The 17,272-nt window shown below is 37.0% G+C and overlaps 1 long non-coding RNA gene across 1 annotated transcript in view; it reads left to right on the forward strand.

The window, feature by feature from the left end:
• Positions 1 to 2,846: 2,846 nt before the first annotated feature.
• LOC148132750 (uncharacterized) overlaps positions 2,847 to 17,272 on the forward strand; it is a 273,224-nt gene continuing 258,798 nt past the window's right edge. Inside the window, exon 1 of the long non-coding RNA XR_015748776.1 lies at positions 2,847 to 3,018. This is a non-coding gene — a long non-coding RNA (uncharacterized LOC148132750). The remainder of the gene's footprint in view (positions 3,019 to 17,272) is intronic.

Consider the following 17,272-nt stretch of genomic DNA (forward strand, 5'->3'; position numbering starts at 1 on the left):
TAGAGACTAAAGCAATTTGCATTCCGAGAAATTGAGTTTTTGTTTTGTTTTTCTTGCTCATTTGATATTCTGCCTGCATTTTTAAAATGTGCAGGTACAGCGTAGCCAGAGGTATCCCAACAATTCTTTTATTAATTCAATGTGACATTATATCCCCTGGGTCAGGGAGGAACTGCCATCTTTCCTAATGTTGCACACACAGATAAAAGAGGATGAAGCATTATATGAGCCAACAGAAAAAGGGATTCTCAAAACAGCAGCATCAGAAGTAAACATGATGCAGAAGTCATTCAACGAATCCTTAGCATGAAAGTAAACTGACACAGTAATTTATGCCTTTCATGACTCAAAGAGTTGCCATTTAAAAAAAAGGAAAGCTTCTACATATGACAAATGAAAGAACAGCAGATAAAGCTTTAATTAGCATGAAACTGTGCTGATGAGAACTTTGCTGAATTTCGTTCATCCATGAAGCTATTAAAAGTAAAGAAGCACTGTCAGTCAAAAACAGACAACTCTGCTGAGGCAAAAAATGTATTGCCCCATGTTTACTCAGAAATAAATCATTGTTTTCACTGGGATTTAACTTTAGTATGGTTTGAGCCTAATCCTAAAGTGTTTATCCCAAAGTGTCATTGCATTCAATTATGTTTACTTTCTAGGACATTACCATTGTAACGTTCAACTGGCAACACTTGCAGTTACAGACTAATTATTCCACATCAAACAAATTCTTGCAATTAGTTAAGGGAAAATGGTGGGGCAAATTTATCATTCTTTTTGCAGCCATGAAACATGCAAAAAATTGGGCTGGGATCCATTTATGAAACAATTTCCAACATTAGTAGCAAGGATTATATAAGATATAAGAATGTGATTCAAACAACCTACTCTCTAATAAACAATTTACAGTCTAATAAACAATTTGGTTTCAGGAAAAAACTATCCTGTAATCTGCAACTCTTATACTGCAAAAACATATGGACTACACAACTCGATCAGGGCAAAGCAATAGATGCAATCTACATAGACTTCTGTAAAGCCTTTGATTCAGTGGTACACAACAAACTACTCCTAAAACTAAAATCTTATGGTATCTCTGGACAACTGCATAACTGGATAGAAGCATTCCTGTCAAACAGACAACAAATGGTTAAAATTGGGAGTGTCCTATCAAATTCTGTACCTGTCAATAGTGGTGTTCCCCAAGGCAGTGTTCTAGGACCAACTCTCTTCATACTCTACATAAATGACCTCTGTGATCATATTAAGAGCAACTGCGTTCTGTTCGCTGACGATGTAAAGCTATTCAACATCACAGACAATACTGCTACCCTTCAAAAAGACCTTGACTTTGTATCAGAATGGTCAAACAAATGGCAACTTCAAATCTCAACAAATAAATGCTGTCTTCCATATTGGCAAAAAAAAAATCAGAAAATAAAATACATGCCAAATAGTCAAGACCTTGTTGAGGATCCAAACTCTGTCAAGGACCTTGGAGTACTCATCTCTAATGACCTAAGTGCTAGAGCCCACTGTAACTACACAGCCAAAAAGGCATTAAGAGTTGTTAACCTAATCCTATGTAGCTTTTTCTCTGGTAATATCACACTACTAACTAGGGCATACAAAACATTTGCTAGACCAATACTTGAATACGGCTCATTAGTCTGGAACCCGCATTACGTATCTGATATTAATACAGTTGAGAGAGTCCAGAAATATTTCACAAGAAGAGTTCTGCACTCCTCTACTCATTGCAGAATACCTTATGCCACCAGACTTGAAATTCTAGACCTAGAAAACCTAGAACTACGCCGCCTTCGGTCTGATCTTAGTATATAAAATTATATATTGCAATGTCCTGTCAATGAATGAGCCTCAACCATAACAATACAAGAGCACACAATAGATACAAACTTATGGTAAACCGCACCAAACTTGATCGCAGGAAATACAACTTCAGCAACAGAGTGGTCAATGTCTGGAATACTCTACCTGACTCTGTGGTTTCTTCCCCAAACCCCAAAAACTTTAACCTTAGACTGTCTACTATTGAGCTCACCCCTTTCCTAAGAGGTCTGTAGGGGGCATGCATAAGCATACCAAGGTGCCTACCGTCCCTCTCCTATTGTTTCTTTTTATTTTTCTTATATGTATCCATTTCATGTACTCATAATTATGTCTATACTTTTATCTGTAACCTTATAATCGCTTGACAAAATAAATAAATAAATTTTAAAGGATGTCATTCTCCTATCCCTGGCAGTTTTGACAATGATTTTATCATCTGCTTTGGGATACAAATTCAGCCAGTCCTTTTCCAGTTTAAAGACAAAGGGATGGTAAGCTTCATTTGCTAAGCATCTGTCCAGAATTTGATTGTTTGGAGTGGGGGAAGGCCCTCATTTGTAAAAAGGGTTGCCAACTGACCAAAGACTATCCGCCTAAGCAGCTCTTATGCCTTAACCACCAAGTTAAGACTTCAGCATGACACGACATACTAATGAGCATACATCAAGGAAATTTCATGTATAAAAGCCAACTTGAAAACTGACAACTTTTCAGGTGGAATTTGCACTCTTACTTTGCAATGTTTTGGCTCTTCCGAAACTTTATAAAGAATTTTCAAACTCACAACTATTTCTAACCTTTTGATTACAACAACTTTTGTCTAGGAGTGGACAAAAATAAAAGAGTAAATTGCTGTGACAAAGCTTTTCTTTAAAATATATGTTAACCAGTCGCAGATCTTCTATAAATTTGGGGAAGCCGCCGCAACCACTTAAAAATAGGGATGAAGTAAATAATTAAATATATAAATAAAGAAGGGAAACAAAGTCGGAGGTGGTGGGGGAGGGAATCGCTGTAAGCGGGAAAGCCAGAAGCAGAGGAATTAGCTAAACAAAAGAAATCATGGCGGAGCGTTTCTGTTTGGCACCCTCAAAGACAGCGAGGATTATGGACTGAAAAAAAAAAAAAAAACCCAGATGGCAAGAATGTCGCTTCAGCCGGGTAAGTGGGACAGCAACCCGGGGGTAACGGTAAAAACCCTTCCTGAGTCCCCCTTTCTCCTTTCAAAAAGCCCCTTTTCCCCCGCTGCCTCCATTAATCTCCGCTCCTCTATTCCCTAGTACACTATTAGGAGCTAATGGGTTGTAACTTCGTCGTAGGATCGGAAGGTTTCCTGGTCGTTTGCGCAACGACCGGAGCGCGCGACGTGTGCCAAAGCGTGTGCCTTTGCGCAGCGGCCGGGGCGCATCGGGGCGCCCGCTCTTCTAAAGGAGAAAGTCGGAGGGGGGGGGGACTGGGTCTCGCAAACGAGGATGGCAGCTCTCCTGCTTTCAGCAAATGAACTCGCGGGGGCGTGCAAGGGGGGACTTTGAAAGGCAGCCAGAGGTCCTCACCCTGCTGTCTGGCAAAAGAGTTTGGCTGCGCGTGTTCGTTTGGAGAGAAGAAACGAGGCAGGCGAATAAGGCGGATCCTGTCTTCTGGGAGAAGAAGGGGCGAGGAGGAACTGGGGGAACGAAAGCCCCCTTGCTTTGTATTCCCTAGTGAAGCGTAGAGAAGAAAAGAGGTGCTTAGCTTTAAAGGGGACGAGGCGTGCCGGGCGTTTGGTTCTCCCAGTGAGGTTAGATTGGGGTTAATGGTTAACCAAACCGTTGTGGCTTCCTTTGTCATAAACGAGCATCAGATTATGGAGTTGTATGATAAAACAGATCAACTTTTGAGTACATCTACAGTGGTTTTCTTTCCTGCATAGCAGAATAAGCAACAAAGCCCTAATTTTTACTTGTCGGTAGGACAATGTTCTATCAAAAAATACCAAACAGATATACTGATGGAAGAGATTTTGCAGCTCGAAGTTGACCTGTGTGCTTGGTTGTTTTCTTGCAGACGTTTTTATTACCAAACTAAGTAACATTATCAGTGTTAGAAGGGAGTGGGGTTTGCCCTGTCATGTTGCTGTTAATATTCTTGGTGGTTCTTTCATTAGGCTGTTCTTTGCTATTAGCTTATTTGTCTGTTACCTAGTTTGGTAAACAAACATTACAAGAAAACAACCAAGCTAATCAGAGCACCAGGGACCCTACCAATATCTAATACTGCAACATATTCTATTTTGTTCAATAAGAAGTAGGTATCCCGGGCAGTGTATAAAATGTCTTCCTGCCATCTTGCTTTGCAATTCAAAATGCCCTCTTAGAATATCATTGTTCACTTTTCAGCCTGGCATATTTTTAGTTGTTCCCTCACCAACATACTAATTTGAGCTGCTACTTAGCTTCTGAGATCAGTCAAGATCACCTGGGTACTGGGAAAGTTGTAATGATGCTTATGCACACAGTACAATTTTTTAAAAATACTAAAAGATGCAATAATAGTGATAATAAAATACATTGCATTTTCTACTGTGCTGTCACAGATAGGGCACATAAAAATCCAATTCACTACAGCTATCCTCTCTGGACTATGCTTCATTACAGTATGATGAACTAAATGAGTTGCAGAGCATTTAGGCACCAAAGTTCAAGATACGAAGCAGAGCAACACAGAATTGGCTGGATGTTTTCAAGCATCACTACCAAAGAACAAAAAACAAGCATCTTTATTGATTTATAAAACTACTGGACAAATGTGATTGACCCAGGAAAAGTTGAGCATTGATTCTTCATATATTTCAGACACAGTTTTTGCATTTGGAAATGCAAAACGCCTTCCCAGGAAGAATATGAGCATGTAGCATTATCAGTGTTCTCTGTTGCCCACAAGAACAAACCCAGGCAGGACATTTAGTGCTTCCAAAAAGGAGATAAAGCAAAAATGAAGTATTCTAGTCTGATTTAGAAGGATATGGCTCTTGGGTTTGTGAACTGTTATTAAAGCGGTTCTTCCATTCCCTTTATAATATTCCATTTACCATGAAATACTTTTCTTTTAAATTTTAGATAAAATACTCAGTGTCTTGCAGCAGACTCACAAAAACTGGGAGAACCAAGGGTGATGGTGTGGGTATTCCATAGATAAATAGTGCTTTTCTATAGGCTGGAATTTCACCATATATTCTAAGAACAACCAGTAACTACATATATGCTTGCTGTTGAGCTGGAGGTACATTGTTGGAAACTCACAATAAGCGTAAAATAAAAATAGTACCAATTAATGTAGCAATGGGTCACTGGCTTTACTCTTTTCTTGATAATACTTTTTTTTTGTAATGCAATATATTCCTTTCTTTCTAACCTATTTAAAAGAGCTGTTTTACTTATTTGATTTAGAGACTTCAGAGATATTAGCTAATAAAACTCCCATATTCCATGTTAGAAATGTTTACAAAAGGGACAATATGTTTTGTTTGGAAACCAAAACAAGCAATTATTTTGGAAGTGCAGGTGAATGATTGCTGATAGGCTACAGCGGCACAGGTGTCAAACTCGCCGATGTGATGTTTCGCAATGTTTTCCCCATTTGCGGAGCTGGCATGGCCCACGGGCCTCCAGTTTGACATTCTTGGAGTTTATCAGAACATTTTGGTTGTTCTGGCTTGTGACCAAAGGAATTTTATCTCAGTCGTCTTCTTCCCTACATACCCTGTGGGCCAGCCTGCCAATCACTTTTCCTAATGGTGTCTGGCTTCTCTTTTACTGCTGCTGTCCCCGGGTTCAAGAAAGTTGCATCATGAACCTTCCTATTATCCCAGTGCCTTTCTTTCTGTGATTCTCTTTAACAGCTACCACCTGCTATAGCAACTCCAAAACACTTCTGCCTAAAAAACATGTTCGTACCAAATACACATGTAATTATAGACAAGAGCACCAGAAATTAGCCATCTTTTGCAATTCCCTATTGAATATATACTGCTAACTACTTTTTGTTCAGTTCAAACCTTATTTCAGTCAAAATCCAGTACAAAACAAAACAATTAACAAAATATTTAAAAGAGAGGAAGGCCAGAGGTATAAAACTCAATCTAAAAAGATAGTATAGATTGTTATTACTATTTTTATTATCACTCTAAATTCTGTCTCTAAAACTAAAAAACTATTTTAAGTTTCACTCTAAAATAAAGATATTTACATAAATCAAAACGTTTTCTATAATACCTATCACTACTACATCATTATCTCAGCCTCATATTTAGAACTCATTGCTCTTCACTTTTCTACATCATTTCAAGAATGAAGCTTTGAGGAAAAGACCATGTCTCTGAATCCAGAGTAGACCTGTTTAAAATGATGGAATGTTTGTCATGATGAAATTAAATCCCATTCATTACAGGGGGTCTAGTCTTAGTATGACTAAATCTGGTACCAACAACTAATTATTTAGAATCAAATTGGTTCCCTTGACAAGCTCATGTCAATGTAAATGTAAGCATTTCTACCCATTCAACGTTTGATTTGTCTCTCTTAGGGCATTCAGATACATTAGATGGTATTGTAAGTAATGCACCACTTACACTTTTTTAAAGGTAAAATTGCAGCTCATTTAACTGATGCGAGATTCTGATTATCAAAACATATAGACATGTAAAATGTATTGCTAGGATAATTACTATCACCATGTTCCCTGTTCACTTATTGTCAAAAATAGTTTTATAAAAAGTGTTAAAGAACTGGAACATTGCCAAGTAGCACATATTTGATGGTATAGTTGACTTCCCTCTCTCCCTGTATATGTATGTGTGTGTGTGTACACCCACATCCTACATACACATACACACACACTTCTATGGAGCCATATTCAAAGACACCAACAATTAAAGTGATTATTTACAGTAATAAAAACAACTTAAACAGATACTAAACCATCTTTTAAAAGGTCAAGACATTAACATAAGTAAATTAAAGCACATTAGAAACAGGGTCAAAGTAAGCTACTACAAATAAAAAAGTCTAGCAGTAATTAGTATTCAATATTAAAGTGAATCTTAGTTGCTCATATTAGTTGCTCATATTGGGAAGGGATGATACAGTACATTACTCTTTCCATGTTACTTCTAATAGAGATGAAGTACAGAGCTGAATCTTTCTTATCACTGAAATAGACACACTTTCCTTTCACACAGAACTTAGTGACTGTGATTAAAAAGTGAGGCTGAAGATTGTTCTTAAAATAAGCAGGAGAAGATTCTTGTATGGGTTTTCTATCAAGTTAGCAGGCCAGGAAGTTCAAATACTCCATATATTTATATAGAGTTTCTCTTGATATTTCCTCCACGAATCTTGTTCACTTGATGATGTGGCATCTCTTGCTTTGCTGTCTCACTCCACTTTTTTTTTTAATACTCAAGTGAAGATTTTTTTTGTCCATTTGTCCTGATTCCAAGAACCTGCTGCCAAAGCAGTGGAGAATTAGGTTCTAGCAGCTTACATACACATTCACATTCCAGGCTGACAGCATCTGTGAGCCTGTCACTATCATACAAGTAATAATATTAGATGTAGAACCCATATTCCAATTTGCATATCCTTCCAAAGCATTTCCAGTAAATTTGATTTAATTGATTCCCCAGAATCTTCTGTAATTTATTTTGACTTTGGATTTGCATTTCAACTTCTTATAACTGGGAAACTTGACTGGTAAAAAAATTAATGTTATCGTAAAATTTCCATTTTAAGTTGCTTAACAACTTTGGCTAAATATAAGTGTAAAGTTCCTTAGCAACTAAAGTTTTGGAGGTTGTGAAACATTCCCTGAACTACTACTATCATGTCTTGAAAACTTCATCCATTCTATTCTTGATTCACTTTTAATCAGTGCTTTGTTTGGCACAATGCATCCTTTCAATCTGAGTTTTTTATACTATTATGTAATCCTAGCCAAAGATCATATTATGCATATTTTTATTTATTTTGTCATTACATTTATATTTTCCCTTCCTTGTAGAAGTTCAAGGCATCATATCTAGCACTCTTACAGTATTTCCTTGCAATCTCAGCTCTGTAAGGAAGATTGAGCTGATAATGGCTAATTGAAAGTCATTTAGCTTCTCTATCTGATACTCCCTTGACAATTGGGTTTTCCAGGTTTGACCAACATCTTCACCCTCTTATGCCACACTAACACTTAGAATGGCATTCACCGTGCTATACTGCCAGCACCATTTATTACAAATGAATCTGATTGAAAGACATAAGAATAAGAATTATCTAACAAGTGAAGGAATAAATACTTCCCAATTCTCTGCTCTTGGTCCCCAAATCACAGGGTTATTTTGACTCTATTCTAGACTATCTTTAGTCACTTCCAGCCAAAGGCAACGCAGGGCTAAGTGGATCAATGGTCTGATATGTCATAAGAGAGTATCATTTATGTTCAAGCTAAATTTGCTTCCTCCATATTTTTTTTGTTGCCAATTTTGGAAGCATGCCTGATGTAGAGCATTCAGAATTCAGTGTAAAACTTTCAGCTAATAGGAGTTAGCATGTGTATTGAGAGGGAAGAAATCTCAAAACTGTTGCTGGATTTGTCTTCCAACATGCTGCATATATAATAGGCAGACTCTCCCAGACTATAAGTGGACAGTAAGATATTATGACATGAATATATATTTTGGAGTGTTGAGCAAAATGAGAATTTCATGCATTGGCAATATAGTGTGACGAGTTCTATCTGGCATGACCTTGTGCTTACAGCGGGAAGCTGAGACATAATGAATTCTGCAGAAAACCTAGTGCACAAAAATCACAGGACATTTCTCATTTTATTTTGTTAATAATACTCCTCATTTAATGCCATGTCTATACATTTTCTTGCATGCATCGCATAAGAAGGGAGATGACAAGGCACCATAGATACAGTACCTGATGCGCCTCTTTTGAATAATTTTTAAATACTCCAATTAGAGAAAAAATCTATTGATTTTCAAAACTTATTAAAATAATTAAATATTATGTATCCCAGTTCAACAAGGCAGCTACACATCAAAAACGTTGTGATGGTCACTGAGATAATGTTTCCTAAAAATAGATGTATACAGATTTCAAATATATCAGATTTTAAATCTTGATTCACAGCAATGTATCATGAAACTCTTTGCCCATATCGTTGCATTCATGTGGGTTTCTCTATGCCACTAGCTTTATCCTTTTTTGATGTACAAAGGAATGATAGGAAAGATTCAATTTCCAAAGCTTTTCAACCTAGGTTAGAGATATATAGTATATGGAGAAGTTAAGCTCAATAATAGAGATAAGAAGAAACAGAATTGTCTGAACATAAACCATCTTGTATTGCAGATGCAAAAAAAAAGGAAAAAAAAGCTACATCAGTAGGCATGTTGTGTCAAGATTAAGTGAAGTAAACCGTCATTTCTGTTCTGTATTGGTCAGACCATATTTTGTATGTTGCATCCAGTTCTGGGCACTGCTTTGATAAAGTGGATCTTATCGAGAGGAAAGCAGCCAAGATGAGACGTCAGCAGGAAGTAAAATATTATGAAGAATGTTTGGAAATGTTGATGTATTTAGCCTGGAGAAGAAAATTCTCAGGTGACATATCATGTAAAGGGCTATCTTGGAAAAAAAGAAATAGGGCAGATTTTTCTGCGTTAAGTAAGAAGATAGGATAAGAAGCTGCCTTTAGATTGCAAGAATTGGACTGGTTACCAGAAAACATTTTCTAAGAATTTTCATTGTGCAATGGCCGATCCTGGAAGATAGAGAATTCTCTTTACTGGAGATGTTTAAATAGAGGTTAGATAGCTATTTCCTGTAGATGCTGTCATAATACAAGGGCTGAAGGTTGTACTAGATCAGAGGTGTCAAACTCGCATTGTCACGGCAGTGTCACGTGACGTATTGGGACTTTTGCTAAACCAGTCGGGGGTGGGGCCAGCATATGACGCATCTGACCCACGGGACGTGAGTTTGACACCCCTGTATCTCCAAGGTTCTTCCAAGCCCTTATATTTGATGATACTCCATATGTAATAGCATAGAATGAATAGTGGAGATTGGAGCAGTTTTCCTTGATATCGATATTTCCTACTTCTGTAACACCAATTATAATTTCTTTGGTAATTACAAACCAGGGGAAATGAAGTCCCGTGTGCCTTTCCTTTGCCAGGTTATTATTGATTTGTTTCTGTGTCTTGTCTTAAATAGAGGTAAGCCTTTCCAAATTTTTGATATTACTGTTCAACTCTTTTCTTTAAATCTTGATATTTTACAATTGTTGTTCCGTTTTCTTTTGTTCTTGTTTTTCCAGAAAACACCGGTTTTATAGCAGTAGTAACAGCAAGATAGTCTATATCCCATTATTAGTTGCCATTCAGAAGTCCAAATATTTATCTGGATGTTGAACTTGAACTGAAATCTACTCCCCTGTTCTGACCTAGGCTCCCAAGATCATAAAGCAGACTCCTCATCCTGATAAAACCCCTTTTATTTAGGTTAAAGTGATTTCTTCTCCAGCAAAGTCCTGGCATACAGTCTTTCATGAGATTTCAGAACTACAGACCTTTATTAGGCTTGGAGAGTTGCCAGGTTGATAGCTTCCAAACACCACACTGTAGCAGCAATTACTTGGCAAGAAATCAGTAACAGATCTTCACTCTAATGCAGTGGTCACCAATTTTGGTGGGCCACAGAGAAATCTCACCCCCAGAGCACCAGGCTGCTCAGAAACACAAGGCTGCACTGCCCACATGGCCCACGGGAACCCTCCCCGCCCACTCCTTACCCGGCAAACTTGCCTGCTAAATTGCTATTTTTCCGATCATCAGCTGCTCTGATGTGCCAGGGATTTAGATTAGCTAGGAAGCAGGAAATGGTTGGATTTCTTGCTTTCTAGCTAGTCTTTAGATCTTCGGCTCTGCTTTCAAGCACAGCCAAACCTCCCTTAGGACTGAAGGTTCTATTATTCAGTGCAGACACACGGCAAGCAAATTTTATGTGACAGACTGAGCTAGCTGATGGCAAATAGATAGATCACTGAAGGATTCTGTGAGCAACTCAATCTGCCTGCCTGCTTTGCCTGATTTTAGGTAAAAGTTGCTCTTTTTTAATAAAAAAATTCAATATTTACATACATGGTGAGTTAATTTTGTGAGTTTACTTGCTAGCAAATTTTGAGTTTGCTTGCAAGCAAATTTTCTGTGACAGACTGAGCTAGCCAATGGAAGATAGATAGTTCACTGAATGATTCTGTGAGCAACTCAATCTGCCTGCCGGCTTTGCCTGATTTTGGGTAAAAGTTGGTCTTTTTTAATAAAAAAATCAATATTTATATAAATATTTATAATATTTACATACAAGCCATGCCCAGCCAGTCACATGACCACCAAGCCACACCCACAAATTAGGTCATGCCCACAGAACCAGTTAGTGGTCCCTGGGATTTAAAATTATGAGTTTGGTGGTCCCTGAGGTCTAAAAAGTTGAAGACCCCTGCTCTAATGAATTGAACCGTCTCCTGCAAACACCACTCCCCTTTAGCTCCTCTTTATTCCCTATGGGAGAGGCCGTTTACCGTTCACCTTAGCCTTTACTCCTGAGTTGACCCTTGTTCCTTAGCTGGTGCCTTCTCCTGGCAGCTCTGTGCATGCGCACACTGGAAACAGCCTCCAGCTGTTCTTCTGCCCCACTGATCTCCGATTCCGAAGGCTGCTGATAATTGTCAGATGGCCCTGGCCCCATCTCTGCCTCCAACACAGAGCACTCGTCAGAGCCTTCCCCAGACTCCAGGACTGGCCCATGTTCCTCCCAACCTCCTCACTGTCCGAGTCTGCTGCCAGCTCCGCTAGCCGCTGGCGGGCCACAACATTCCCATTCTTCTTTGCCAGATCCTGCCAGACAGAACAGTCAAGTCCACTGTGGCATGATTAAGAATCCTGAAAATATAGCATGGAGTTTGCAGGCATCAATCTAATTAAAAAAAACAAAACCTTTGGCTAGAAGTTATTAACGCATACTGAAAATTCTTCATTCTGGCTTGCCTGCATTGTAGTATTGGAGCATTTAGCAGAAGGAATTCATGCCCCCACCCTCCACATGTACAAAATTATCTGTCTTTATTCTGTCCAAACACTGAAACCTTGTCTTGATGTGGGAGAATAAGTGAAAATACCCAAATGCCTTACAAGAAATTCTCTTTCTCATTAAGTCTGTTCTAAATGAGGATTTACTGCATGGGCAGCAATGGCCCCTGGGGGCTTCTTGCTCATAATCCCACCTTGAAAATGGTTCTGCAGTTATTCTCACAAAAATACCGACACTGTTTTCAGATTGGTATATCAACTTCACACAGAACTAATTGCAACCCTTGATAGGCAATTTATTCATTTGACTTTTCTCTCTTTCTTTCTTTGGCTGAATGCCCTAGTTCTATAATACCAACTAACTTAAACCTTTCTATTTTTCCTCCTTTCCTTATGGATTTCCAGTCTTGAACTGTGAACATTTCCCATTGGGCTGTTTAGTTACTATAATGCAGAAAGCAGACAGTGAATTCTCTTGCTTCTGCTTGTGGAATCCTTCCTGGACATTAGGATATTATGACATGAATATATATTTTGAGCATCACGCAAAATGAGGATTTCATGCATAGGCAATACAGTGTGACGAGGAATATCTGGCATGACCTTGTGAATGCCACCAGGGCCTCCAGAATAAACAAAACAGGGGGAATATGGGAAGCAGATGTTGCGATCTAGAAGAAGAATTTTAGGAGTTTCCATAAAAACAGGAGAATAATATAGAATTATGCAGGCGTGCAACTTTTTCTGAAAGCAGTTCAAGATAAACTTAGGAGGGAGGGAAAATGGAAGATTACAGAGACAAAATGAGATCAACTCCCCCCAAACTAAGCACATAACTCAAAAGTAGAGAAAGAAAAATATGGAATAAGAAATTAGCACAGCTGAGGAACCAAGGAAAAGTGTGTAGCAATAGAAGGTAAATTAGAGACTGTCAGAATAGGCATTTATAATCAGGTAGAAATAGGTTTTTTTTTTTTCCTATTGAGCTGATAGGCATCCACAAATACACTGTGCCCTGAAATCTTTTTAAGAAAGGACATCCAGCAGCATCATACATCCTTACCTCAAAGGCCTAATTTCCATTACAGTTTTCAAAACAATTAAAACAATAACAACCCACAGCAGTTGGAGAGACTCCCACCATTTGTTATCTTCGTCCTGCACACAAATAAGAGAGTATCTCACTTCTCTCCCAGCCTGCCAGAGGGTGCTGTTAAGGTGATTGGAAACAGTAAGAAGTAACCCTGGTAGCAACTCTGTGGAGTTCTGAGCACAGAGAAAGTTAGCTGCAAAGAAGCAAAAGCTTTATATGGGGTGGGAAAAACAATAACGCATCACACTAGGAAAAATGAAGCAGTGGAGGTCATAGTGGCTTATGATATTTCATCGTGGTGTAGTCATTTGAGGGAGCAAAGATCTTGGCCAACCTCTGCAATTGAAATCTCTCTTAAGGACATGTTGAGTGTGCTTCTTTCTTTTGCTTTTTCATTTTTTGGATTTGAAAGCATTTTTTTTTCTTTGTATTTTTTCATCTGGTTGGGATTTTTGATAGAAAAAAAAAGTTCATGAAAAGCTAAATACAATGTTCATTTCTTCTTATCTATCTATCTATCTATCTATCTATCTATCTATCATCTATCATCTATCTATTATCTATATGTAATTTTCAACATCCTTCATAATTCTGTGTGCAGTTTTTTTATCTGCTCTCACAACGTTCCAAGAAGTACAAAAACTAAAAAGTAATAGTGTTCTGGTTTGTATATGACTTAAAAAATGAATCAGGCTAAATTGTTTTATAATTAGATCTACAATCCTCTATCACTGATGTCTCTGATCAGAAGGTATCAAATTATCTATTTTTATGGCTACATGAACAGAAAGGTGATTATTTTGGGGGGTGTTCAGAGGTTAAGATCCGAAACATGGCCTTTTGTTCTTATGGTTTGAATGTCACCTGAAACAAGGAAACCCAATGTTTCATATTTGAACAAACTTTCCTTAGACCTTGGAAAGAGCTCTAAGTGAACATTTAAGGTTTTAGAATATCCAATTATACTGGACTCGGGATAACTTACATTTTAGACCATGTTTAGACCATTAATTTGTGACAGAGGATGGAAGAATTGGGTTTTAGAAGATGAACATTCCAAATCAAGTATTAAACATTGCATATTGAGATCTCCTTATGAAGATGTGGTTGTTTTAGATTTGATGCTATATCTGGTTTTTCTTTTGAGGAAAAATCAAAATGAGGACTGGGCTAAATCATTAATTGGGTGAAGTGCACTACAGTAATACCTCTGAAAGCCAATGCTGGATGTATTTGTAGAATATTAGTCTATTCAAGGACTAAACAGTATGTAAAGTCTTTTGTTATTTTTCTTTGTTTTAAATAAATCCCGAGGTAACACCCACACAAAATATATATATATACATAGTTTCTAAGAATTGTTGGCTTTTATAATGATATTTTTACATCAGATTTTCAAATTATTTCTTTGTGCACTGCTGTAGGTTCCATTGGGAGGAACAGCAGGATAGAAATTAAATAATGCATCATTGAATGATGATGATAAATATATGTTAATAACTTTCACATGCAAATAATTCAATTCAATTTTAAACAGACTTTAAAAAATTAATGATTAGATGACCTCTAGAGTAGAGTGTACCTATTCCATGAACTACTTTTTCTAAGCAGTAAACTACTGTATATTCAGTCTTCATTTACCCAAATAGCACACTCAGTCTTCATTAATCCATACTTTTTCTCCTCCCATTATTTTTTAAAGAATTGTTAGTAATACTCAAAGCTTTGAATTCACCATATTATATTGTTAACTGTCCTGTTATATATAGATGGGAGCATTTGGGCTATAAGATTATCACTGTCTGGAGAATGAATACATTGGTATATTAAGCTCAGTTTTTCCTGAAACAAAGAGCTGTTGGATGTTAGCAGACTAATTACGCACATACTTCCATTTAAAATGCATTTAATTAATGCATTGAAATAATACTATGGAACAAATAATGTATATAGTTCGGTTGTAACATGTTTTTTTTTTTTCAAATAGGCTGGATGGGCTCCATCCTGAGGAACTACAGCAAGCTGAGTAAATAATACATGGAAAGATAATACACACTTTTAAAAGTCCATAATTACATATTTACATGACAGTCTGTAAATTCCATAATTACTTAGTTACACAATAGACCATAACAGCTGCTACTGTCTGTAATGGCAACTCCCACAGAATGGCATTATAGATGATTTTTAACAATATGAAGTAATGTAAATAAATAAATGCATCAAGAACTATCTCCAAGCCATCTCATATAGATGCACAGACACAGTGACAAAATCAGAGGTTTTCTTTTGGGCTTGATGGACAAACAGTTGAGGGGGAAAAGTTATGGAACTTTGTTTTTATACGTGATAACTTAAGCAAGATTATAGTATGCACAAAGATAGAAAGATTTTGGGCTCCTCACAATAAAGGAATGGTTGATGAAGATGATGAAATTTGCTGAGATGGCTAAATTGACTTCTTTGATCAGAGAAAAGACAATATCTACGTTTATTGGTGCCTGGAAACAGCTTATAAATTTTTGAATGAAACAGAAAAAAGTTTATGATTTATGGTTTTGATGATTAGATAGACTGTAGAAAGAAGAAAGCCATTCTTATTGTAGAATAAAAGGGAAATTTGTAATTGCACTTAGAAGAGTAGTAAAGAAGATTGGAAGCTCCTGATTTGTATCTTATTCTTCTTCTTTTTTTTTTTTTTTTACCTTTTTGCACTTTAAGATATTTCTTTAATTTTCTCTTTTTCTTTACATTAGTTTATGTTAGTTTATAATCTTTTTAAAAAGTCTTTAATAAAATTATGCAAAAAAAAACCACAAGTACACAGAAAGACATGCATATCATATGAGTTTTCTTAACTCTTATCTACAGAAGGTAATCCACATGCAGATGTCCTGTAGCAGTCTTTGCATATTAGGAAGTGTGAATCTCAACTGGGTACATATCTGAATGCAAAAGTGGTGTATACACACTGGATTACTTCCAAAGGTCATGCAACTAAACGCACATCAAATGTAGATGGGAAATGCAAATTTAATTAAACACACAGTTTGGATCCTGTTGAAAGCAATCAATGATTTCTGTATTCTGATGGTCATCCTATGCAGGTTAAACACAAAATTGCACAGGTTACACATAGAACTTTTCAAGAGGAGGCTTCATACTGTTTATATATATATATATATATATATATAATATATATCAATATGCTTGACACACTCAATGAAGTACAGAATGACAGGTCTCTGCCCCATAGGATTTGCAATTTACAATTCAATGCAGGGGAAATGACAGTGGAGTAGAGGAAAATGAGGTCAGGTAAACAGAGCACAAATGTACACCTTTCTTAATGTACTTATAGAGTAATCCTGCACATGCCTATTTAAAAGTACTTCCATTAAGTTGCCTTTACTTGTGATTAAGCCAAATTGAATAAAACACAGTTCAAGTTTGAGTAAATGCTCATAGGATGGAGCTTTTTTCCTCAGATATAGCAAGATTATTAGGGCCAAACTTTTGTGTCATAGGATGTTAAGAAAAGATGTGTGTATTTTATAAAAATTTTCCTCATGATCAAAAGTGGAACTTAAAAGTGCTTAGGAATTTAGAAGAACTACGTCTGAAACTAGACTATACATTTTTATATTTTTTTAACCTGGAGCCTCAACCACATTTATACAGATGTTTGAAAATTAGTTAGCTAGTCAATTAGCTAGTTCAATTTATGTAGCTGTCTGTTTCTCATATTTGACCTTGGGTGGTTCATTCAGTTAATGAGCTAAGACAAAGGTAGTTTTTCCAGTTTAAAGAGAAGGTTGTTTCTTAGCCTCAGCTTCAGCTCAACAAGATGAGGAGGATGAAGATGATGATGCTTATTGTATACATGATCCCCTATCTAGTAGTGCCTCAAACATTTGTTATTAATCCTTCTACATTCCTTTTTTAAAAAGAAGCAGGAAGCTGTGACTGAAAGAATGAGTTTGCCGAAAACTATCTGGATTGATACAGCCTAGTAGGGAGTCAAAGATCAATCATCAAATGTTATTTTTAGGAAAAGATAGCTAAGTTGTCAGTCAGTCAGGTTTGTGTAACCTCAGGATCCATATGCTTAGCTATTTCTCATGGCATGGCCACTGGAGTGAGATTATGCTAGCTGGCAAAGTTCTCCATAAGGTTAAAGTGTCCTTCAAGTT

The sequence above is a fragment of the Notechis scutatus genome, chromosome 1 (assembly GCF_049901735.1).
Source record: "Notechis scutatus isolate UNSWTSFEM ecotype Mainland chromosome 1, rNotScu1.2, whole genome shotgun sequence".
Taxonomy (NCBI): Eukaryota; Metazoa; Chordata; class Lepidosauria; order Squamata; family Elapidae; genus Notechis; species Notechis scutatus.